Here is a 25403-nt window from a genome sequence, read left to right on the forward strand (position 1 = left end):
CGCCTTAATGGCGCTTCCCGTGGAGAAGTCAGGAAAATGGTGAATATATGCCCATGCACGTTGTCCGACAATTCATAGCGTATTTTTTCCTGTGCATGCTGTATATATATATATACTGTGTGTGTGTGTGTGTGTGTGTATATGTGTATATATACTGTATATATATATATATATATATGTAGTTATCTGTTTTAGATGACAAATAGCTGTTCCTTGTCTGCCAGTAACTGAGGCCGATTTTAAAAGAGTGAACTAATAAAATGTGACGTCATCCATAGCAACGAGGTCAACTCTGCCTTATCTTAAGATTTCCTTAGTAAAACTTGTGAATAGAATTTGTGAATAGGTTTTAATAATAATAATAATAATAATAAAAACTCCTAGCTAGGAACTCTTTGGAGAACTGCTAGTGGTAAGATAAAAATCTTTGTGAATGTGGGCCCAGGTATTTGGCCCTAGCTTTTAAAGAGAGCGAAACACTCAAGGAAATGAAACTATTTTGTTGTCCTCTAGTAATACACAACATCATAATTTGTGGAATTGTCTGGACTGATATTTTAATACGCAGTGTCAGAAAAAACAACAAAGTCTGTTATAAATAATATTGTTGGTTAGAGAAAAATATTCCCAGACAAAATATGTAGTTTTATTGAGAAGGAAAAAATTCTCAATTTAACTTTGGTAAAATCATAAAGTCAGAAGCACTTTGATTGACTTTTGCTTTGGGAGGATGAAAGTTAAGATGCACCTGGTATCAATTTGTAGCACATATCATTGTGTTTGTGCACTGCAGCATTACAACGAATGCAGAGATTATGTTCATGCTAGTCAGAGGATAATCTGGCCAGAGGAATTCACTACCTCCAGCACCACATAAACTCTCCATTATAGGAAAAAAAAACCTATTATAAACATATATATATATATATATATATTGGCAAATGCTTGTATTTAGTAAATTAACTACATGATATATTCTGTTGTTTTATTTAAATATTTAGAGGAATCATTAATAAAATGGTTTTGACAAAATTTGTTCCTCTAATTAACACTAAATGGTACAGTGTTGCCATATGACAACAATTTATTTTCTTTCTCTTTCTCACCTTTTAGGAAAAGATAAAACATTAAGCACTGATGGAAATAAATCTATTATATTATTGCATTTATTCATTTATTTGGAAATGTTTACATTAATATAATTGCATTTATGCATAAATAACACAATTATGATTTTAATTTATTTTAAAAATTAACGTCAATATTTTATGGAAACAACAAGAAGAGTGCACAGTAATTCTTCCAACTGACAACACTGAGGATGATCTAGGCTTTAGTAACAGAGAAAATAACATTGATGATCTACAAATATTAAAGAATACATGACAATGATTCACTCAATTTTACTTTGTAGAAGTTCCAAATGTATAAATATATTAAAAAAAATACAAATTTAATTCATTATTATTATATATTATTATTTTTGGACCATTTTTATTTTGTTTTTCTTCTTTTTTTTTTTTTTTTTTTTGAGCTATTTTATGTCAGAAAATGTATATGCGAGGTGGTAGATTTATAACTATATAGTCAGATTTATAACTATGTATTGTGGATTTTTAACTACAAATTAAGATTTCCAACTATATATTTGGATTTATAACTCTATATTCAGGATTTATAACTGTATATACAACAGTTAGTCCTCGAATCTGATTAGACGAGAGACTTCCCATGAGTACTGATGTCTCAGTACATCATCACTCGGATGCTTCACTGTGTGTATCACGCCACTTGTGTTTGTGTTCTAAACTAAAGTGTAAGAGCAGTGCATATGTGTTAAGAGCTATATGTGTCTATTTACATTTAATTTTGTGACATTACAGATTTTAGCGAGCAGGTGGCGTCAAAAGACCATTTTTGTGTGTAATATGAGCCAGTTAGGTGATGTGAAGTGAGACAGCATCAGTCAGTGTTTTCATTCATCAGCACTCCGTGATCGCTCGGATTACAACAACACTACTAAAGCTAGGAAATAGCTTTAAACAGCTTTAAACTAACAACTTCAGCATTAAGGCTCATCACAGCTGAGATACACAACAGACTGATTAATTACACAAACCCAAGGCGCTTACCTCTTACTGGAATTTCCACATTGGAGAGGACATACTGTTCAAAATGGTGGAGGAGATTGTGGTTTCTATAGTGAATGACTCTTGCGCTCTGGCTACTGCGAAATAAGGAGGATTACCCCTGTTTGGATGGCTGTTTTTCCACAGAGAAAATAGGATGAATTTGACCAAAATGACATTATCTTCAGAAAGCTGACTAACACATAATAGCATCTCTGCTTGGGAGTGGCAACAGGTGATCGCACAAGCTCCATCTCTCTCTCTCTCTCTCTCTCTCTCTCTCTTTCTCACACACACACACACACACACACATGCTTGTTTCTCCAATAACTTGTTAGAAACAGCCCAAGCCGATATGCTAGTTCTAAAGTGACATTTTTGAGAGGCTTGGACGCATCATTTGGTTTGATCCAGTAATGGCAGATTCTGATCCGTCACATAAGAAAGTAGTTCCATGCACAAATGACGTACTCAGTTTTTCCTAATTTTTGAAAATGTACTTATTCATTGAACTGTTGTATATAAGCAATATCACACTCGCAATCATGCTATATGGCCCTAAATCAGCACTGCTGTGATTCGGCCACAGGCCGAGTGCCATAGGTGCTGATGTAGGGCCATATTGCACTCTTGCTCATGTGATATTGCTTAAATATTCAGCTTTTATAACTATATATTCTGAATTACAACTATAGATTAATATTTTTCAACTATATACACTCACTGAGCAGTTTATTCGGTACACCTGTACACCTAATTATTCATGCGATTATCTAATCAGCCAACCATGTGGCAGCAGTGCAATGAATAAAATCATGCAGATATGGGTTAGGAGCTTCATGCTGCGTCTGAAACTGCATACTGTCACAGTATGTACTGCATTTGATGAAGAATGCACTTATCTGCCGGCAAATTAGTGGCATGATTGTTGGTGCCAGACGGGCTGGTTTGAGTAATTCTGTAACTGCTGATATCATGGAATTTTCACACACAACAGTCTCTAGAGTTTACTCAGAATTGTGCCAAAAACTAAAAACATCCAGTGAGCGGCAGTTCTGCAGACGGAAGCGCCTTGTTGATGAGAGAGGTCAACGGAGAATGGCCATACTGGTTCGAGCTGACAGAAAGGTTACAGTAACTCAGATAACCACTCTGTCAATTGTAGTGAGCAGAATAGCATCTCAGAATGCACAACATGTCGAACCTTGAGGCGATGGGCTACAACAGCAGAAGACCACGTTGGGCACTTTATTAGGACCATAATGTTCCTAATAAAGTGCTCACTGAGTGTATTTAAGATTAATAACTATACATCCAAGTTTACAACTATATATATTCAGAATTATAACTTTCATATTCATATTACAAATTATATATTCAGAATAGACTATTTACTAACACAAAGGGAAACAACCAATTCTGTTACTGTAATTGTCACAGTTTTCGGCTGATGCAGATCATTTCAAAATGGCCAAATACTGGTCGATTAATCAGCCTGGGTGATATTCTTCACGCAAGCTCAATCATACACTCACAATTTCATACCTTCCCAATGTGTCTGTTCTCCACTTATTATAGAATATTAGTCTCACTGAAAGCATATCATCTCATCTTGTGTGTGTCAGGAATCTATTTATCTGATAGCAACTTCCTGAAGCCGATCTCTCCTCCAGTAAACAATTACTGTGTCAGCTGAACCGGACAGGACCTCACTATCTACTGAGTGAGAGTGTGGCTGTCCAATGCCGGTACATGGTGTGTCTTGGCTTTTTGCTTATAAGATTCAATACTGCTGCTCTGTGGAGTATTTCCTTTGCTCACACAGTACATTTAATGTTATTAAAGCCTGAACTAACTGCAGCTCCAATGAAAATAAAACAAAAGTATCTTTCCAGCTCTCGAGCACAATTACACCTGGTACATGTTAACCTTTGACTTATATTGGCAGTCTTTCTGATTGGTTGGGCGTCTATGAAGGAATATTCAATATATAATCAAAATAATAATAAATATAATATATTATACATATAATAATATAATAATATCGGATAATTCAAAGAAATTACATTATTGTGGCAGACAAGTAAAGCATTTAGATTTACATTTATTCATTTAGCAGATGCTTTTATCCAAAGCAACTTCATAAGTGATTCATCTTAAAGATCTAGTATTACAAAAAGGGATGCATTACATTGTTTCAAGTTCATTAGAAAAGTATTAGCCAAGACAGAGATTAGACTGCAACATTTTTATTTATTTTTTTTTATTTCATGGTCAAGTTCTCACGAAATATTTTCTCACAAAGTTTTTTTTGAAGACTCATGGATTGAGTTGGGAAGGTTGTTCCAACACAGAGGTACAGTGAGGCCTGAAAGTACGGATTTGGTGACGCTGTGTTGGTACCACAAGGCGCCACTCATATACAGACCGCAGCCTTCTGGTGGGATTGTAGCTTGGCATGAATGATTTTATGTAGGTTGGCATAGACCCAGTGACTGCTCTGTATGCCAGCTTCAGAGCCTTGAATTTGATACTTGCAGCAACTGGCAGCCAGTGTAGAGAGACAAAGAGGGGTGTAACATGCACTCTCTTGGCTTCAATGAAAACCAGCCATTGTGCTGCATCCAGTATCATTTGCAGAAGCCTAGTTGTGCATGCTGTAATGCTGGCTAAAAGAGCATTACAGTAGTCCAGTCTAGATATGACAAGAGACTCAACAAGGAGTTATGTGGCATGTTCTGAGAGGAAGGGTCTTATCTTCCAAATGCTGAAGAGTGCAAATGTACATGATCAGGCTGTTATTGAGATATGGTCAGTGAAATTGAGTTGGTTGTTGATTGTTACGCCTAGGTTTCTGACCATTTTGGATGGTGTTCTAATGGATGAACCCAGCTGAACGATGAGGTTGTGCTCAACAGCAGGGTTGGCTGGAAAGACAAGGAGTTCGGTCATCGTCAGGTTGAGTTGAAGGTGGTATGTGTTCATCCAGGCCGAGATGTCTGCCAGGCAGTCAGAGATTCGAGCAGTCACCGTGGGGTCGTCAGACTGGAAAGACAGGTAGAGCTGCATATCATTGGTGTAGCAGTGGAAAGAAAATCCATGTGCTTGAATGATGGGTCCCAAAACATTGATTAGGCAATAAAAAATACATAAAAAAGGTTTTAGAAGTCAGTATTTTGTTAAGTTTATTTCTATATCAGTAAAATATAAGCCTATCACTGGTCTACAGTTCACAGCAACCCATTTGCATTGCAATCATCAGTCTGTCTGAGGCACTGTAGATGTTCCCACAGGATGTGAGTATATGTGTACACATTCTTTTAAAGGCACACAATAAAGAGATATACAGTAATATTATTGCTTGTTTGATTACTTGTTGAAAATGTGATATTGATTCAAACATATCACTGGTAATGGAACCTAAATAAGGTAAGGGAATATGTATGTTGTTGTACTAAAAATATTTGAGCATTTCGTGTGAGACGTCCTATTTCACTATGCCTGCAACTTGTGCGACCTATTAAGTGGAGAGCAGCCTATCAGTGCTGCTACACATGTGTACTACTGGATCCACCACATCAGAACTCTTTCAACACAACTTGCAGGGATGCATTAGAGATAAGGAGATAGTAACAGGGGTGTCAACAACAACATAACTGTACATGACTCTGTAGTGAGTCCCAGTGACCCACAGGCAGCTAATGGCATGTAATTACACAGTGTTGCTTTAGAAATGTTTTACAAACATGGTCCCTTAAAGAAATGAAACACCCAAAATAAAAATTATGTCAATATTTACCCAATCAATCAATCAATCAATCAATCAATCAATCAATCAATCAATCAATCAATCAGTCAGTCAAATCAATCAATTATAAACTTAAATTCACTACATTTATTTAAAAGATTCCATGTAGGTGTTGGCTTTCATTGCTTAAAGGTATTATTTTCTATTTACCAGTCATTTTATAGACTCAATGTTAAAATCCAGAAACAATGTGAACAAACAGTCACAATCAAAACCACTTAGTGAGCTCCAGACACAGCTTGTTTTCATATTAATAAATGTCTCTAGAGTCCCAGATCACTGTCAGGAACAGAACACAACAAACACCGAAATGAGAAACATTTTTAGCCCATTACTGCATATTTCATGCACTCCAGTCGAGCTGAAAGTTCAACCATGACTGTGACTACAGGTATAAGCACATTATACCATAGAGACAGACAATAGACCTTATGTTGATGCCTCTTCAGTAACAAGCTGGCAATTTTGAGGAGCAATTACGAATGACCCATTTTGTTGACACCTTTATTTGAAACAAATTACAGTAGATTTACTACTGGTTCAGTCCCCTTGTAGTAGTCTGAGGTTTAGTGTCTTGATCAAGGGCACAATAGTTATAGTTCATGGATCAACCCTTCTGGTCTTGAACCTGGCCACAAAAGCCCATTCTGATTTTATAAACCTCAATGTTTACTTGTGTTGTTTTTCACACAAAATAAAGAAAATGAAAGTAATAATGACTTAAATTGTGTCTTAAGAAGACTTGGATTATGACACGTGAGCTGCAAGGTCTACTTTTATGATACTCTTGGGTCTTTTTTGGCCAAGCACCATTTTTTTTAACCCCCTTAAAGTGTCTGGGCAGCAAAAACCATAAGTCCTAGAGACACCACATTTGGCAGGATGGTCCCAAATACCAACTGGTACTCAGGTGAAAACACACATATATCTGACCCTAGGTGGTGCTATAATACACACGTTTACATTTTTGCTAATATCTTTGCAACCGCATGGTTAGAATCAAAATTACTTTCAGCCATTTTATTTATATATTTACTTATTTTTTAACCTGTGGGTTTCTAGATTATACATGCAAAATTTAGTGTGAATTGAACTAGGGTTGCCAAATTTTCACAACACGAATGCAGAACGCTTGCACATTTTGAGTGTTTCAAAATGGGATAAGGTATCCCTCGAGGGTTTTGCTGTCTGATAGTTGGGTGTCATTACCCATTTGAGCATTGCGGGGGGTCCCCCTTGAGCATTTTTCTGCTTCTAAAGGGGACACAAAGTATTCAATACGAGATGTTTTGCCATTTGTATGGGGTCCTGCTCAAACACCTCACCAATAAAATATGGGACAATAGGCATCCCGTAAGGGACGCCATCATTTCAACCAAAATATGGGATGACTCTGCGAATACAGGACAGTTGGCAACCCTAATTGGACCAATGGTCTAGGAGGAGTTTGATTTTTTTTTTTTTTCAGAAAACTCAAAATGGCGGATGGAAATTAAATCAGAGAAATGTTGGTTCGCTAATCCTTGTAGGTATGGTGCAAACACCATACCTACAAAGTAACTAGAGTACCTATTGAAATTACTCTCCCCCTGACTGATCTGTTTTTTTTTTTTTTTTGTTTATTAATTTTTTTAATTTTTTTTTTTTTATTTTATTTTTTTTGCAATTCTGGTCATTTTCTTCACTTTTCCAAAACTCGTACCTCACTGCTTACTAATGTGTAAACCATCGCATAGAAAGAGACAAATATGATAGTTAGATGAAAGACGTTTATCTTGCTTCTGGCAGAAGTCCAGACCAAAGTAAAATAAAAATGACTGCTGTAAAATTTTGGCATACATAGCTGTAACTTGAATACTGTACGTGCCCTTATCATTCAATTCTTTGGCCTGCCTTAAAGATTGTGATTTGAGGTGCTATGATTCCAGATGCTTCTGCTGTCATTTCAGAAAATAGGGCCGAGTCTAATCAAAGGCATGCTGTGTAAGAGAGCTTGGAAAGTGCGGAAGAATATTAGAAAATGTCCTTAAGTTAAAGATTAGGTGAGAGAGTAGAGGCTGCACTGTAATGCAGCCCAGACTGCTCTGTCAAATTAAATTAAATTACTGGGTGTAAAAACAGACACATCCACAATAACTGTGTTTTAATGTTTACAAAATCTTTCTTCTTTTATGTTCTCTCACTTTTCTCTATGTGTGTGTTTCTGGGTTGTTTTTGAGTTCATTGCATTATAAGCCTTATATCGTACAGCTGTTCTAGAAGGTGATAGAAGTAAATAGCGTCAGCAAGGCTGATGCTGGTAATTACACACAGATCTTTCTAAATTTTTTTTTTTTTTTTACTTTTCAGTTTTGAGAAATTATTGCTGATGAATGTCTTAACTGCAATTGTAAAATATAAAAATGTTATATTCATAAAATATTCTTTATTTGAAATAACTTTAAATGGAAAGGTTTTGTAGAAGATGGAGTGTTGGTTTTGGGTTGATTTAAGGTTTTAGAGATCAGCAGGGTTGGGAGGGTTACTTCTGAAATTTATTCCACTACAGATTACAGAATACATGTTGTAAAATGTCATTTGTAACATATTTCGTTAGATTACTCAAGGTCAGTAACATATTCTAAATACTTTGGATTACTTCTTCAGCACTGGTAGATTTTTTCACTTGTTTTGAACATAAAAACTCAGTACAGTAAGACCTAAATATCTTATGCAGTGTTGATCAAATTGATCTTGTTTTAAGGATTTTTAGATATTTTTACAGGAAAACAATACAAAAATTATTATCAAGAATACGATTTTTGCGCTAATATCAAAGGTCTTACGAGAAAAAAAGAAATTATGATCCAGCGTGAATTTTCTTGATAAAAAATATGATCGTAACATGTGCATGTAAAATGGCTAGAAATAGCATTTAGACCGTTTACACAAGGTTTATTTCTATTTCTTCTGCTCCAAACTTACTTCAAACTTACTTCTCTGTCTGCTCGTATGAATGTAACACATCATTTCAAACTGCATATAACTTGACACTGTTTTAATGGCTAGAGACGCTGAAAACCAGTAAAGCTGATGCAATCACAGTAAGATGCATCAAAAGCATCTGATTCAATTAATTAATCAGCATATCGTGTAATTAGTTTGGTTAAAAATGTTATCAATTGACAGCTCTAGTTAAAAATTAACTATTCTTTAGGGAGTGTCCTTTTAAATGTCCAAGTGTGAAGAACACAGTCAGTAATGGAAGAAAAATGTTGTAGCTTGCTAAATCATTAAGAAATAACATCGTTTTCATCAGGCAAACTTAATAAAGATGTTCAAGCTACGACAGTGTGCAGGATTTTTTATTTTTTTATTTTGCCAATTGTCCAGATGACAAAACTACAACCACTTTAAAGTAAAGAGAAAAAAAAAAAAAAAAAAACACTTTTATCTTTCTGTGTTAATAACATACTGCAGATAACAATGTAAAATGCTATAGGAGAGTGTTTTCTATGAACCAGAACAATATGGCACTCATAAAACCACGATTCCCCTTGTGCTTTGTATCGACTTTGATCACTTTTAATGGCGTTTCATTGTACCATCGTGGTTTGATTTACAGTAGGGGCATTTTTAAAATCAATTCCTTTGTTGTGAGGTCTCAGAGCTGTCATAGTGTCTGACAGCTGAGTCCAATACTACACAAAACCAAATATAAGTCAGTGATGGACACAGATCTGACATCATATCACAGCCATTAGCTCAAAGAAAAGACATGTGCTGGAATTATAGTAAACAAATTAATAACACGAAAGACTTTGCACTGGTTTTGGATGTCAGAGATTAATACAAATACACAGCTGAGATAGAAAATACTGCTCACGGCCTATCACTGCTTCTTTCATGGTCTCCCCATGTTTTCATCATCAAAGCCTCATTTGGTCCCCCAGCAGGCTTTTTTTCCTCGCAGTCTACTCTCTATACTGTCCTCTTGGACGTGGTCCGAGTGTGGTAACGATTTAATTAGCCTTCAATGGGGAAGCACACTTGAGTATGCACTTGCTGGCAACAATATTACACTGTGTATCAGCAATGCCTGGCCTTTTAATCAATAAATAAATTAATCAGGGCAGGTTGGCACATGGAAGTAATTTGAAATTGTGTATTTATCATTAATAGGTGTGAAACACCACTATTTACTAGTCCATTATTATATGACAATTCCTTTTTAGCCTAAACACAGGTTTTTGGTGTTATGAAACACAGTACACTGTCAAAAAATGTAACACGTTACATTAATCTTCCCTTTTTTAAGGGTTTATAAAGGGGTTAATTGATGACAAATAACTCATTTATAACTCTTCATGCACTACTTGCCAAATAGTGAGCCATTTATATTTACCCCACATGTAAATATAAATGCTTAATAACACTTATTCAACATTAGTAACCTATGAAATATATCTTAATGTACAGTTGACACATGTAAAGCATTTATTAAAGAGTTGCCAACATATATATGCTGTGAATGAGCATGAAGAACTGAAAAGTGTTTTTGCAGTGGACTTGGAAGGGCAACTTGGGAGTCGGAACGGCACTCGGAGTAGCACCATTATATTTACATCAATGTAATAAGGAAAGTTACAACTCAAGTGAGTAATTAATATAAACACAAAGCAGACTGTAGCAAAATGACATAATCCTCCTTTTAATCTGACAATAACTTTTTTAATTTTTGATATGTTGTAACACAAATCATGAATTAGGGTATTCTGATCAATATGAGTATGAATAAATGTATTTATTAAGCATTTATAACATTAGTTATTCGTTTTTAGTTAAAATACTCACAATTTTGCAAGTATTGCATAAATGTTGCCCTTTTTATTCATTTTGCTATAACTGCATATTAATGATTTATAATGCATTTGTAAATGAATTATTATTCATTAATAAACCCCTTTATAACCCCTTAACAAATGGATCATTAATGTAAAGTGTTTCCAAAATGTTTCAGGGAACCTAAATGTGTGCTCTTTGTGGTAACACCTAAATTATCTGGCTTAAAAATGGTCAAAAATATGATTTAATATTACTAAATCAACCTGAATGCTTTTATGTACATCAATGAATGTGATTTTAAGGGTCAGATGAGGTAGAAAACATCCTTAAGGTAACAACTGTACACTTTCACTTTGTACAGATACTGCATTCATTGAAGTTCCTTTTCTCTCCACAGCACGGCAGACTTCTTATAGATCATCTGTGGATTTCCAAGTGACACAATCTCTTTTCCTGAAAAAAAGGAAGCACAGTTCAAGACCACCCCAAATCTGATCTCATATTTCTTAAACATATCCAACATCCCAATATTCTGTAAATTATATTAGTGCTTATACAGTCTATCTGTGTCCTGGATGAAACCTGGTGAGATACAAGACAAATGAGACATCCATAACTTTATAATGTCCTGTAGAAGATCAAAAACATATACATAATGATCAACCTTGGAGTTAACATATCTGTAACCGTCCCATGATCCTCAGTTTAATCGCATGGGTCAGCCCAATCTATCGGAGTGCTCTTATAAAAGAAATGGAATGTTCCACTGAGGCAAATCTAGATTATGATGGACAGAGGCAGCAGTGGAATGCCAAGCACACTGAAGTTCCCAAGGGTGGGCAGGTGAGGTTCACTAGGAAAGGCCATGGACGGAATTCATAATGAGCTCCAGACCTGCCATAATGTTGGACGTCTACCTCACTTTCTGCTCTTGAAGTACCTGCCTGCATAAGATAGGCCTGTCAGGTGTTGCATGGATATGCTTGGCTAGTCTGAAACAATTGGAATTGTAGATTGCTTGGAGGAAGACAGGGACAGATTCACAGTTTGACAGACTGATATTCCGACAAAAATTCTCAAGACAAAATCTATCCACAAACAGGAAATAGAGGATCCATCAACGATGTAACAAATAACAGGCAGCTACTGCAATTCATTATAGATAATCACTCTAAATGTCTACACTTTCAATTGTCCTTGTTGGTTCCTGTTAAATTTGTCTTTCTTTATGACTTTGTGGTCATCAAATGTTCTTCAAACATGACTGGATAAAATTTTCTATTTAATTAAACTTAGAGTTCGACCAGAGCACTTCCTGTGAAAGATATTGTCTACTGCAAAAAAAAAAAAAATAAAAAAAAATTACATACTGATCATTTTGTCTTTTTTTTTTCCCCAGTAAAAAAACAAAACAAAACAAACAAACAAAGAAAAAACATTTTGTCATTCTTAACCTCCTGAGACCAGAGCATGACTGCTGTGTGCATTTTCCATTCCCCTTTTTGATTTGTAACTAGTAGCCCCTAAGAAACATGCAAAAATATATACTTTATATATATATATATATATATATATATATATATATATATATATATATATATATATATATATATATATATATATATATTTTGGGACCAAATAGTTTTCCTAAAAATTGATGTCCACATATTTGGACAGTGGGAACAAGTTGTGAAATTTTAAATAAAACCAAGTTACAGAAAGTTTCAGTTTTTTTTTTTTTTTTTTTTTTTAAATCAAATTGTTTATTATGTTTCCAGGAGTGTTGGTTATTCATGTTTTTAAGACGTTACAGACATTACATCAAACTTTAACATAAATAGTTCAGATTCAGAATAATGGCAAGCATCATCCAGTCGCTGCCAACCATGTTTTTTTTTTTGGATTTGTTTTTTTTTATTTTTTCCCCTTTTTCACCCAATTTCGGAATGCCCAATTCCCAGTGCGCTTTTTAAGTCCTCGTGGTCGCGTAGTGATTCGCCTCAATCCGGGTGGCGGAGGATGAATCCCAATTGCCTCCGCGTCTGAGACCATCAACCCATGCATCTTATCATGTGGCTTGTTGAGCGCGTTGCCACGGAGACATAGCACGCGTGGAGGCTTCACGCCACCCACCGCGGCATCAGCGCTCAACTCACCACACGCCCCACCGAGAATGAACCACATTATAGCGACCACAAGGAGGTTACCACATGTGACTCTAGCCTCCCTAGCAACCGGGCCAATTTGGTTGCTTAGGAGACCTGGCTGGAGGCACTCAGCATGCCCTGGGATTTGAACTAGTGAACTCCAGGGGTGGTAGCCAGCGTCTTTTACCACTGAGCTACCCAGGCCTACCCTGCTGCCAACCATGTTAAAATAAAATGTTGCATTATAAAATTCTGAATCTATGTACTAATTACCATTGTCCCATGTCTGCCAAACATGTTGAGTTGTCCAAACATCATCTGCATCCTGAAACTGAACTTTTGATCGGATGTTAGGGGTGAATGCTGTATTGGAAAGTTATAGGATGCTCCCTTATTAGGGAATGACTTAACATCCAGTGTGCTGTCTGTCTTCACTGGTCTCAGAACAGTTTGAAATGCACCTTATCTTCATCCTAACTCCATATAAAGCCTCTGAAAACAACATTTTCCAGCTTTTGGATGTTCCCATTGATTCTCAATGTGATAATGCACAGTTAATGTAGGATATTTTAAGGAAAATCAGCCTATAGTCCACGTGCGTGGTCATTGTGTTTAACAGCGTGCCATTTTGCGATACATTGATGACATTTTTTAAATGGCATAACGAATGAAACTAGAGACTACTCTTGTGAGTCAAACAGGTTTTAATGTAAAAACTTAATGAGGTTTCTTACCAGATGTGGTTTTGTTACAGTTTCTCCCAAAGACAAGCTCAGCTGAGATTGGTGCAATGTTTTGTCACATGAATCGGTGCTTCAAAATTTTAATGACAGCCTAGAGTCTCCTGAACTGAGATCAGTCGGTTTAAATAAAATGAAATTATGCATAGCCTATAGCAAAGCCAAAACATAAAGTCCACGCATGTGAACACAGGATCTCGTTAGGTTAAAACAAGATAAATTTACTTGAGAAGCAAAATTACATGAGATATTTTGTCTTGTTTTTTAAATCGTACAAAATAACAAGAAAAACCTTTTTGCCAATGAAAAATAACATTTGCATTTGGTGCTATCAAGGTTATGGCAGAGCTGGACACTCATTTTTTTTTAGGTGTTAGTACTGTTGCTAGTGAACAAAAAAATCAATAGCACAAATTAGAAATTGACATTCAGTGGAATTCACATCGAAGCAGACTGTTTTCTTACATTCTGGAAAATGATGATATGGTGCAAAATGCAAAACATTACTGAATTGTCAACTGATACTGTACTTACAAAGTGAAGTGATTCTCGCAATTTCGACAAAATTGTATTTGCGGTAGATAATGTCACCTTGATAATATAATTACATCAGTAAAAAACAATATCCAAAACATCACAGAAAACCAACTGTAAGTTTACAAAGTGCAAGTACATATGTATTTCATCAACAAATGTAATACATAAGTGACAGTTCCATCCACTATCCCGAAACTCCTCACTCCTCATTGTTGAGCTCTGCCAATGGAGAAACATTCTTTAACACACATGTCATTTTCTATATGTTAAGGTGTGTACATTTTTGTGGTGGGAGTGAAGGAAGCTTTGTAGGGAATGTTGCAGGAAATCTGTCTCTCTCTAGACCAGACATTTTGAGCAATACATGAGATAAATTGTTTATCTTAATGATTTCCATGTGTTTATGTTCAAACCAAGACTACGTCTAACAGGGTGGTGCATTCTCTGTAGGTTTTTATGAGGCTCAAAATATTCACATTATAGTTTCAACAAATTTAATGTGTGAGAAGTGATTTATTTTAAATTCTAAATCCACTTAGCCTCTACAAAACAAGTGGCAAGTCCAATTAATTAGGGTCTAAGCGTTGTACACCAGCAGTGAATAATGTTCATGTACAGCACTGATTTCTGGGTCAACCAGCTAAATGCTAGCCCAATAATGGAAAAGTTGTCTAGAACTTAAATTAGTTTTTTTTTTTTTGAAGATAGTGTAAAAAGTAAGCAAATTTAAGTCTAGATAGTATGAGTTCCCAGCTGCACTCTTGGGGGTCTTTTAATTAATCTATTTTTTAATAACAGGAACTACTAAATTAACACTGATGAATCAGACACTGAAAATGGACACTGGCAGACACGTACACTTACCATGTACTCACCGTGGATCCAAACACAACATTTTATGACTTCACTGAAAAGTACAGAAGACCACTCTTTAATATATGACCCAATACATGGTATCAAAGTGGTTTTTGCACTCTAATGGCATGTGCATGGCAAAAGTGATGTCATCATGACGTTTTTTTTTTTTTTTTTTTTTTTTTGTCAAGGCTCACACCGCTTCATTTTCACTGGATGAATCTGAGGGAATGTTGACTGAGAAGATGCTCCTTTATACTGTACCAGAGACTATTTAGCAGAAGACGGGCCACTTCCATTAAAATAAATGGGAGAAATTGGAATGCCCCACGGTCAGCGGATATAGAAAGGAAGTCCCACCTTAAATGTAAAACAGCCAGTCACCTTTTAGATACAGACAGCGCCTGTCAGTCAATTTGAGAACGTGCACTAGCTAAACAAGCCTGGAAAATTAGGTTTTTTAGTGTAATCTGAGGTGTAGAAGCACATTTTTTGATTCCAGTGTTGTTAGATTTTTCTGCCGATTTGAAAGATGTTCTTTGATTGAATCTTAACCGACTGTTTTGGAGATTTCTGTCTTTCCCCATTCAAGCAGATTGGAGCTGCACTTTCATGACTGAAAATAGCTTCCTGAGAGCATTCCTAAAATAGCCGCCAGTGGACTGACTTGCTAGAAAGACTTTTTGACTGTTCTTAAATTTTAAATATTATAATATCACTTTGTAACACTTTACGATTAGGTATCATGAACTAACAATAATCATTTGAACAATGTATATTTTATAAGAACATTTATTAATCTTGGTTCATTAATTTATGAAAATACAATTGTTTATTGTTAGTTCATTATGCATTAACAAAAAGTAACATATACAATGTTTGATTTTAGAAATGTATTTGTATATATTGAAATATAGGATTGCCAACTGTAGTGTTTTAGCTGGAATGTCCCGTATTTTGGCTGAAAATTTAGACGCCTGTCCACATTTTGTTTTAGACTCATTTTGTCCTGTATTTCAGTGGCAAAACCTTCAAGAAGGGTGAGATGCCCTCAGCCAGTAGGATAGCAAAATACGGCAACATTACACGTCAATACAACCTTTACAAAAAATCTAAACTAACCGCAAACTTACCGCAAATTTGCAGCTTGTTATTTTCACATGCAAATGAGCTTTTGGTGTGCTCCAAATGTTTGCCAGAAGTTTGCATCTCTTCGCCGGTAGTGGTGAACCTCTGGCAAACCTTTGGCAACAATGGGCAATTTGCCGCAAGTCAGCTCATTTGCATGTGAAAATGATCAGTGACAAATTTGCGGAAAATTTGCCATGAACTCTCGATGTTCGTATGGGTAGTCCCGTATTGAAAGCATTGTGTCTCGTATTGAAGCTGCAAAATGGTCAGGGTGCGAACCCCTCCAGTCGGATGGCGAAACGTCCCATATTGAAGCTTACAAAATGCTGAAGTGCCTCATATTCACATGCTGAAAACTTGTCAACCCTAGTTGAAAATAACATTAACCAAGTTTAATATGTTAATGGTAGAATTGATGCTTTAAACTGTTGTATTCATTGTTAGTTAATGTAAAAGAATTTAGGTAACTAATGTCAACGAATACAATTTTATTGTAAAGTGTTACCATAATATGAGTGTGAGGGGTGGTGGTGTAGTGGACTAAAGCACTGAACTGGTAAGCGGAAGGTTGTTGGTTCAATCCCCACAGCCACCACCATTGTGTCCTTGAGCAAGGCACTTAACTCCAGGTTGCTCCAGGGGGATTGTCCCTGTAATCAGGGCACTGTAAGTCACTTTGGATAAAAGCATCTGCCAAATGCATAAATGTAATATTTATGATATACTATCATAAAATTATGTTTTCATCTCTGCAACGAAATTTACAGTTACAGTACATCAGTTGTTCTAGTTTATAAAAAGTGTTAATATAAGTATGCAAGTATTTGTCCACTATCATTAGCACACTGAATAAAAATGTCTACACTATAAAATTCAGTTGAAGATTTTATTCATAAATCCAATTTGATATACAGCTTTGGTTTATTTTTGTAAATGCATGTTTTTTTTTTTTTTACTTTTATTTATATGAACTTTCAAGAAACAAAAATATATTTTAAAGTTAAAAGTAGAGGTGGTTGATTAGAAGACTTTTATCCTAACTGCTTTTAGTATTTTGATTAAGCAGCCAAGATGAGTTTTTAGTCCTAGCACATTTATGTATTTTTTTTAAACTGTTCATATTCTACTGTTGCCTTTGGGTTTTAAGTATATGTCATTTATGTATTTTTAATGTAATGTATGTATTGTTTTATTGAGCCTTTATGTCAAAGAAAAAATTCTATCCCTGTAGGATAGACAATAAAGTTTTTTTTTTTATTATTTGAATTGAATTTAAACAGAATTACTTTTATGACATTCATAGTGATTCTTTAGTAGCCATGAGCATATATGGCAGAATTCAAATCAACAGTACCATTGAGATAAATTGGAAAGCAAACGGATAGCTTTCTCCAGGTATTATATACCTCCTTGAGTACAACAGAGAACAAAAATAATCACCTCTGAGGTGCGTGTGCTGTTTGCTGAGGTTTGCGCCAGAGCTAATGCGCCAAACATAAACAAGGCTTTAGTCCATTTCTTTAAATCAACCTTAGTCAAATGAGCTAAATATTTGTCTTGACTCCATTGTGAGTTTTATTTCTTGTTTTTCCCTTTGTTAACATTGTGTTTGTAATTATGTTCTCATCAGCATTTTCCTAATTCACCCATTTGTAAACCAATTCAGCTCTTGGCGCCCTAAAGCATCTCTGGCATGAAACAGCAATTGCAGCATTTTAGACTTGTTTTCTCCTCTCGACCAGTAAATGTTTACATTTGGTTCAAGTTCTTTTAAATGTATCTCTGTGCTTGACTGGCACAGATAACATTGAATTGGAAGACTGTTTTCAATCTAAAGGTACAAAGTGTGTTCTCCATATGGTTAGAAAGCTGAGGAGCGAATTCACTAAAAGGTGTGGGGCCACTTTTGCATGTGGATTTTCAGCGCAAAACCCTGTCTTATTCACTAAGTTACTGACTAGTGCCATCTCCCATCAGACATCTTGGCATCAATTCAAATGTGTTTAACTTTTCTTGTGGCGCTTCTGTTAGCGTGTTGCATGAGCAGCTTCAGAGACACATATCCATGTCCCATGGAAACCAGGAAGTAATCACTTTCACATAATCATAATCAAATCGATGATTTGAATGATGCATTTTGCTCCTAAGATTACATTTTTACTCCACTAATGGTTAGGGTGGGGGTTTGGGTTAGGTGGTAGAGATTTGAATTTTGGTAAGCATAGACCAAGTTTAGCTGAAGAACTTTGAACCTACTGTTGCCAAATTCACAGTGAGATCAGTCTGCACTCTCAGCTTGCACTGATTATGCTTCAGGTTCAAACAAATATTTCTCTTAATTCAGCTGAGACCAATGAAAAGGCCTTAGTTCTGGAAATTAAAATCCCACCAGGACCAGGTGACCCAGGTTTCTCAGCTGTTGTCTGAGGATTCAGAACCATGGTATTGGTGAGACTTGCAGCTGAATACACAAAGCAAAAAGCTTTACTCATAAAACACGGTCATTAAAGATGTCCTGGATTGCTGGATGATTGCGTGGTTTCATGGTTTTGTGAGCTGTGTCTCCAGGTCATGCTCACGGCAGATGTGCAAATGAGTAATTTTTAGGAGGCAGACAGTGTGAGAACTTGAAAACCAAAACTGTGAAAAAGTAAAAACAATAAAACAAAACATACTACACAATGACTTCATCGTTTATACCATTAAAAAAATAAAATCTTGTTTTTGGTGTCTGCAATGTTGTCCGAAAAGCTGCTCAAACTACTACTCAAACAGTGCAATTTCTTAACGAAAATGATTAACTAAATTCAAAACTGCAAAAAAATTGGCAAAAAATCCAATTATGAAAGCTGATCAACAACTGTGATTTTCCATTTTGTTCACTGTCAATCACGTACATAACCAACCGACTTATGGTGAAGCTTCCAGACGGGACAACAATACATTGATTAAAAGCCCAATGTCCAATAGGCAATCAGATGCAGCTCCAGTTTAAATAGCACTTTTCTGTTTTTAGGAACATTTTAGTTTTGGTTTTAGTTCATGTACAGTATAACTAGGATAGGTGGAGTTTGTCGAGATTGATGGATGGATTGGACAGTTGGAGTTTGATTAGTCTTGGCGCATTTTAACATTTTGTCAGTGAGAGTTTATGGGATTTTTTTATTTTATTTTAGGCTGTGAAAAAATTGTAATTCGGATCAGTTAGAAAATACATAGCACACTAAGTCTGAAGGTCTGTACCAATGTTGGTGGATTTAGCTTGAAACCTCTAGGAGGAGTTAGAGTTGATAATTTTAGCCTTGGTTTAGGGATTTAGCAAAAATCTCAAAACATGTCTGTAGAATAACACTGTTTCCTTATCTGTCACTCACTCGACGTTGTGTCGATGTAGTGACACTAGGGGTCACTCTTGGGAGCCCCAAACACCTCTGATCTTTGAAAAAAGGCCAATGGGAATTGGCGAGTGGAATTTGCATGCCACTCCCCCGGACATACGGGTATAAAAGGAGCTGGTTCGCAACCACTCATTCAGATTTTCTCTTCAGAGCCCAGCGGTTGTATTTCAGCAAGCTGAATTCCTCTGCCGATCCATTCACCTCTACAAAAGCTGTTGGATTTACGGCACATTACAGCGGCTTCTCCCCCTCTTGCACCAGTGGAGTGCAGAGAACGCCCCTGGGTGCTTCAGCTGACTAAAAGAGTATATTCTTCCTCTAAAAGAGTATATTTCCCTTCTAAAAGAGTGGCACTCACGGTGAGTGTCTTTTTAAAGATGTCTTTCCATTTCTGTATAATTCCTGGTTGCAGTTGTTACCTCTCTGCTTCCGACGGCCACGATCCCTGTCTTACGTGCTTGGGCGCTGCCCACGCGGAGACAGCGTTCGTGGACAGGTCATGTCCTCACTGCGAGAAAATGACCATGGCAATGTTGCGGTCGCGGCTTTCTTTCGTCAGAGGGAAAGCCACCCCAGCGTCTCTCCACCTCGGTCCTTCTACCTACGGGTATGAGGCTGTGTCGGTTAGCACTGTGGGCGATTTGGGGACCCTAATGGGAGCTGCTCCGCCGGGTAACCCCCCATGGACCTTCCATTCCCCAGTGCGCTTGTTCGCCCCGGTCGAGTTCTGGGATGAGACTGCCAGCTCGTCTCAGGGCGAGTTCGCGGTCTCATTTGGGGCTCGCAAAGAGGATGAGCTGTCGATCGCAGCATCGGAGAGTGGGCTCGTCCAGTCTGATGCTGAGGACTCGGCTGGGCTCCCACCTTCGGGTGTGGCCATCCAATGGCGGCATGACAATTGGTTCCTGTGCCCAGAGCGCCACCTGCCCCAGTCCCTTTCTTCCTGGAGGTGCATGAGGAGCTTAAGAGGTCGTGGTGCGCACCTCTCGCCTCGGTGGGGCTGCCAGTGGGTACTCGGCGATTCCCCAGATGGATAAGGGGGTTGCGGTGCACATGTGCCCGCAGAACGCCGCCACCTGGCGGAACAGCCCGAGACACCCCTCCAGGGCCTGTAGGTTTACATCGTCTCTGGCGGCTAAGGCCTATGGTGCCACTGGACAGGCAGCCTCCGCCCTGCATGCTATGGCTCTCCTGCAAGTGCACCAAGCCACGGTGCTCAAAGAACTGCACGAGGGAAGTTATGACCCGGGATTGAAGCAGGAGCTGCATTCGGCGACCGATCTCACTCTCCGGGCGATGAAGGTCATGGCGCGGACTCTCGGGCAGGTGATGTCCACCCTCGTGGTCCAGGAACGGCACCTTTGGCTCAACCTGGTCGAGATGAGGTAGGCTGACAAGGCACTGTTCCTTGATGCCCCATCTCCCAGGTTGGCCTATTCGGCGACAACGTCGAGGACTTTGCCAAGCAGTTCTCGGCAGTTAAGAAGCAGACGGAGGCTATTCAGCACATCCTGCCACGGCGCAGATCAAGATCCAGCACCTGTCTGCTCATCGCCAAGGGCGTCCCCCTGTGGAAAAAACACCGGCTCCACTGCAGCCCGCCCCGGCGGCCTGGCCCCGGGTGGAGCCACCTGCAGGAAGCAGACGCCCACATTTACGGCAGGCATGGCGCGCCCAGCTGTGGCACAAACACACCCACACCAGGGCGGTTTTGACGGACTACTGGGAAGATTTCCCTCCTCCCCCCTCCCTGACTGGTCCTATGGTGGGTATCCGGAGCCAGGAAAGTGCTTCGACGTCCCCAGACTCAGCACAGCCACGAGTTCAGGGCTCGAGCCCCCGCAATGTGGCGCCTCAGGCTCCGCCCCGCCGCAAGGCCCCACCCGCCAGTACGTCCGACGTGATTGTCCCCTTGGTCCCCCTCGCCTGGAGTTTGGAGGTGTGGCATGCACTCTCCAACCCATCGCCATGGCTGACCAGGACAGTCCGACTCGGCTATGCGATTCAGTTCGCCAGGCATCCGCCCAGGTTCAACGGCGTCCGTTTCACCTCAGTGAGGGGTGAGAACGCAGCTGTCCTGCATGCGGAGATCGCGACCCTTCTGCAGAAGGACGCAATAGAGCCTGTCCCTCCAGCAGAGATGAAGAAGGGTTTTACAGCCCCTATTTCATCATACCGAAGAAAAGCGGTGGGTTGCGGCCAATCTTGGACCTGCGAGTACTGAACTGGGCCTTGCACAGACTCCCATTCAAGATGCTGATGCGGAAACGCATTTTAGCAAGCATTCAGCATCAATATTGGTTCACGGCGGTAGACCTGAAGGACGCGTATTTCCACGTCTCGGTTTTACCTCAACACAGGCCCTACCTGCGGTTTGCTTTCGAAGGGCCGGGCGTACCAGTACAAGGCCCTCGCCTTCGGTCTGTCCCTGTCGCCTTTCATCTTTACGAAAGTAAAGGCAGCCATTGCCCCGCTAAGGGAAGTGGGCATCTGCATCCTCAACTATCTCAACGACTGGCTAATCCTAGCTCACTCTCAGGATTTGTTGTGTGCGCACAGGGACCTAGTGTCCCTCAGCCGGCTGGGGCTTCGGGTCAACTGGGAAAAGCACAAGCTCTCCACAGCTCAGAGCATCTCTTTTCTCGGGTTGTAGTTAGACTCAGTCTCGATGATGGTGCACCTCACGAACGAGCGTGCGCAGTCGGTGCTGAACTGCCTGAAATCATTCAGGCGGAGAATGGCGGTCCCACTGAGGCAATTTCAGAGTCTCCTGGGTCATATGGCGTCCTCTGCGGTGGTCACGGCGCTCGGGCTGATGCATATGAGACCACTTCAGCACTGGCTTCAGACTCAAGTCACGAGATGGGCATGGTGCCACGGGGCACATCGCGTGGGCATCACGCCAATCTGCCGCCGCTTGTTCAGCCCTTGGATAGACCTGGCATTTCACGAGGGACGCCTCCAAGTCAGGCTGGGGCGCCGTGTGCAATGGGCACGCAGCCACCAGCTCTTGGACGGGACCGTGACTGCGTTGGCACATCAACTGCCTCGAGTTGCTGGCAGTGTTGCTTGCCCTGTGGAGGCTTCGGCTGTTGATCCAGGGCAAGCATGTGTTTGTCTGGATGGATTATATGGTGATGGTAGCATACGTCAACCACCAAGGTGGCTTGCGCTCCCGTCACATGTCGCAACTTCCCCACCATCTCCTCCTCTGGAGTCAGCAGCGACTCCTTGTTGCGAGCCACTCACATCCCGGGCGACCTCAACAGTGTGGCAGATGCGCTGTCACTGCAGATCACGCTCAGGGGAGAGTGGAGTCTCCACCCCTAAGTGGTCCAGCTGATTTGGAGTCAATTTGGTCAAGCACAGGTAGACCTGTTCGCTTCCTGGGAATCCTCCCACTGCCCGCTCTGGTACGCCCTGACCGAGGCTCCCCTCGGCACAGACACGCTGGCACACAGCTGGCCCCAGGGGCTATGCAAGTATGCATTCCCCCCGGTGAGCCTACTTGCACAGACCCTGTGCAAGGTCAGGGAGGACAAGGAGCAGGTCGTCCAGTAGCACCCTACTGGCCCACCCAGACTTGGTTCTCAGACCTCGCACTCCTCGCGACAGCCCCCCGGCAAATTCCCCTGAGGAAGAACCTTCTTTCTCACCATCTGCACCATCTGGCACCCGCAAACAGACCTCTGGAACCTCCACGGCTGGCCCTTGGATGGGACACGGAAGATCTAAGTGGCCTACCACCTGTGGCGGTAGACATGATCATTCAGGCTACGGCTCCCTCTACGAGGCGCCTGTTTGCTTTGAAGTGGCGTCAGTTCGCTAAGTGGTGTTCTTCCCGACGCGAAGACCCCCAGAGATGCACAGTCAGGTCGGTGCTTTCCTTCCTGCAGGAGAGGCTGGAAGGGCGGCTTGAAGGTGTACGTGGCCGCTATTGCGGCACACCATGAGGCAGTTTACAGTAAGTCTCTCGGGAAGCATGACCTGATCATCAGGTTCCTTAGAGGCTGAGAAGGCTGAACCCTCCCAGACCGCACCTCATTCCCTCATGGGATCTCTCCATGGTCCAACAGGGCCTGCAGGGAGCCCCATTTGAGCCCTTGGAGACAGTTGAGCTAAAGGCACTCTTTTGAAGACTGCCCTCCTGACTGCGCTCACATCCATCAAGAGGGTAGGGGACCTGAGGTGTTCTCTGTCAGCGACACTTGCCCGGAGTTCAGTCCGGAATACTCTCACATGGTCCTGAGACCCCAACCGGGCTATGTGCCCAAGGTTCTCAAGATCCCGTTTTGGGATCAAGTGGTGAACCTGCAAGCACTGCCCCAGGAGGAGGCAGACCCAGCCTTGGCATTGCTGTGTCCAGTGTGCGCTTTGCACATCTATTTGGGTCACACCCAGAGCTTTAGATGCTCTGAGCAGCTCTTTGTCTGCTTTGGAGGACAGCGGAAAGGGAGTGCTGTCTCCAAACAGAGGATCGCCCACTGGGTCATTGACGCCATCGCATTGGCATATCACGCCCAGTATGTGCCGCCCCCCTTGGGGCTACGAGCACACTCTACCAGGAGTGTTGCGGCTTCCTGGGCCCTGACCAGTGGCGTCTCTTTAGCAGACATCTGTAGAGCAGCGGGCTGGGCAACACCCAATACCTTCATGAGATTCTACAATCTCCGGGTTGAGCCAGTTTCATCCCAGGTACGAACAGGTAAGTGTGCGGGACAACTGGCCGGGTGTACCACTTGTGTACAGTGCCTTTCCCCTCCTGGAGGGGGAGACGTATGCCTTTACCCCCCAGCCGTGTTCACCGAGACTGTGGACCCTGGATGTCCTTCCTCCTTAGCCCTGTGGCAGACGAGTTTGCGGAGAAACTTGATGCCGGCCCAGTACGTGTGCTAGTAGGCCCTGTACTGGGGTGGGTGCTCCACATGCACTGGATGCCTGTCTGTAACCCCATGTGATGTATCATCTGTGAGACGGTTTCCCCATTGGTAAACCCGCATCTTCCTTAGGCAGAGTCCCCTCTGCCACCGGTCACCGTGTTTGTAGAGCTCCGTCCCCTCTGTGTAGGACCTACCACGGGACTTCTCCACATACAACACTGCCAAAAAAACTCGGTAAGACCATGTGACATATTTCCACACATTACCTCCCCTTCGGGTAGGGTGTGGTCTCCACGGTGTCTTCCCCTTGGGAGTGACACCCCCCCGACGTGGACACTTAATGGCTCCCAGCTGAACAAGGTTTCCATTTTTTTGGGGGGATAAAAAAAGAGAAGAGGCCACAGCTGGGGCAGCCTGTCCCCATTCTTGGGCAGTAGACATGTGCCGGAGGTACAGCGGACCGTATGATGCTCGTACGATCGTTGGGGGAGGTTATGTGATGGCCAGGTGTGCTGGCTACGAGGCACGCAATGGCCTGCCCGTCTCGCACCACCAGTCCACGTAACACAGTTCAGCTAGTTGTGGCGTTTCATATAGGGCCCCCTAGTGTCACTACATTGACACAACGTCGACAGATAGATGTGTGACAGATAGGGAATGTCTTGGTTACTTTCATAACCTCTGTTCCCTGATGGAGGGAATGAGACGTTTCTCATAGAGGTGTTTGGGGCTCCCAATAGTGACCCCTAGTGTCACTACATTGACACAACATATCGTTCCCTCCTTCAGGGAACGGAGGTTACGATAGTAACCAAGACGGTTTGCTTTGTCAAGAAAACATACAACATTTATTATTGTCTGCCGCTGGTTGCAGACAGCAGTAACTTGATGCCTGTTAAGGATTCAAGATGAGTATTGAAATGTCTATAACAATTTAATATTTGTTTATTCTTT

This window comes from Myxocyprinus asiaticus, chromosome 49, assembly GCF_019703515.2.
Source record: "Myxocyprinus asiaticus isolate MX2 ecotype Aquarium Trade chromosome 49, UBuf_Myxa_2, whole genome shotgun sequence".
Taxonomy (NCBI): domain Eukaryota; kingdom Metazoa; phylum Chordata; class Actinopteri; order Cypriniformes; family Catostomidae; genus Myxocyprinus; species Myxocyprinus asiaticus.